The following is a 2,234-nucleotide window of genomic DNA, read 5'->3' as shown; positions in this document are numbered from 1 at the left end:
GAAAAATCGCAAGTGAATCAATGAGTGAATGAATAAACGAACAGACGGCTCTTAGTATTAGATACAATGCATTACTACCCTAATACAATTCTCCCTGTATTTAAATAATTTACTTACTTTTTTATTTATTTTTTTTTTATTAATTTCTTGATTTATCTGTTTTTCTGATAACCGATATCCTCTTTCTGTATTTCTCATTACCTTCCGTTACTTCTTTCGAATGAACACCAAAATATTGTTTGGAAGCTTGAAAGTCAAGTCAATGGCCTCTATGGGCTTGTTCCATATGAAAGGGTTCATCTTCTGAATAATAATAATAATAATAATAATAATAATAATAATAATAATAATAATAATAATAATAATAATAATAGGTTTCATTTTTGAACAACAACAACAACAACAATAACAATAATGAAAATATTATAATAATAATAATATAATAATAAGTTTCATCTTTGAATAATAATAATAATAATAATAATAATAATAATAATAATAATAATAATAACAGGTTTCGTCTTCTGAATAATAATAATAATTATAATAAAAATGATAAAAATAATAATAAAGTAATAATAATAATAATAATAATAATAATAATAATAATAATAATAATAATAATAATAATAAGTTTCACTTTCTGAATATTAATAATAAAAACAATAAGAGGTTTCATCATCTGAATAATCTAATAATAATAATAATAATAATAAACAATAATAATAATAAAAATAATAATAATAATAATAATAATAATAAAATAATAATAATAATAATAATAAAGAAACCTACACACGATCAGACTCGATGGTTCAATCTGCCTGGTCTTTCACTCCATCTCTCTTCAACTTGGCCTTTCACTACAACCTTTCCTTCAATTGCCTCAATCAACTGACCGTCCTTCCATCCTACCTACTAAATTTTCCATTTTCGGTGTGTGGGGGGAGGCTGCCGCTCGCCCACCCTTAAGCGAGATTTGGGGGACAATTGTATTACTAACAAAACACATCGGGAAGTGATTGTACTTATTCAGAATATTTAACATCTGTCATTGAATTGAATGGAATATAGAATTTAGGCCAAAGGCCAAGCACTGGGACCTACGAGGTCATTCAGCGCTGAAACGGAAATTGACAATAAAAGGTTTGAAAGGTGTAACAGGAGGAAAACCTTTAGCAGTTGCACTATGAATCAACTGTTAGGAGAGGGTGGAAAGTAAGACGGAAGAAAGAGAATATAAGAGGACGTACAGTAAAAGGAACGAAAGGGGCTGCAGCTAGGGGCCGAAGGCACGCTGCAAAGAACCTTAAGTAATACCCTACAGTGCACCTACAATTAGTTTCACCCAGCTTCTATAAAAGCATAGTCTTCTCTCTGAGAATTATGACTGCTTTTCTTAACTTCACATCTAAGATGGCTTTTAACTATGTCTAATCAAGCACCCACCCCCGCGTCCCTGACACAGAGAACACCCCCTACAAAAGCCAGGGCTATCAAATTCCGAACATTTGTATGGGAGTTCCTCAAGATAAGTTTTCTTTTGCTAAAAATGTGGTTCTCATTTCAATATCGTTATCTCTTTCAGAGCCAAAATGAATAGAAAAGTGGGAATAAAGCCGAGAAATATACGTGGAGAGAGAGAGAGAGAGAGAGAGAGAGAGAGAGAGAGAGAGAGAGAGAGAGAGAGAGAGAGAGAGAGAGAGAGATTTAATTTGATTTGTGGCTACTAAAACTGGCGCCACAACATCTAGGTATTGATGCAGAGAGAGAGAGAGAGAGAGAGAGAGAGAGAGAGAGAGAGAGAGAGAGAGAGAGAGAGAGAGAATTTGATTTAATTTGTGGCTATTAAAACTGGCGTCACAACATCTAGGTTACTGACGCCGACAGAGAGAGAGAGAGAGAGAGAGAGAGAGAGAGAGAGAGAGAGAGAGAGAGAGAGAGAGAGAGTGAGGGCGGAATAATATGGAGCAAGTTCGTGCTTAAGATTCGGTATCCTTCACAAAGAGAAGAGAATTTAAGGACTTTCATAATACTTCGACAACAGTCTTGTCCAGTAGCAGGGGGAATATCCCCCCCCCCCTCATCTTCTACCAATATTATCAAACTGACATCGTAAACAAACAGACTACTTTGATTGCAAGGTACTAAAAACATTGTGAAGAAACCATCTACATCTGAACTGTACAAAAAAAAAAAAAAAAACATACCACTTTACAAACATCAGCTTCAAA

This window comes from Macrobrachium rosenbergii, chromosome 37 (genome assembly GCF_040412425.1).
Source record: "Macrobrachium rosenbergii isolate ZJJX-2024 chromosome 37, ASM4041242v1, whole genome shotgun sequence".
In the NCBI taxonomy this organism is placed as follows: domain Eukaryota; kingdom Metazoa; phylum Arthropoda; class Malacostraca; order Decapoda; family Palaemonidae; genus Macrobrachium; species Macrobrachium rosenbergii.
Note: the sequence above shows the minus strand (reverse complement) of the source record.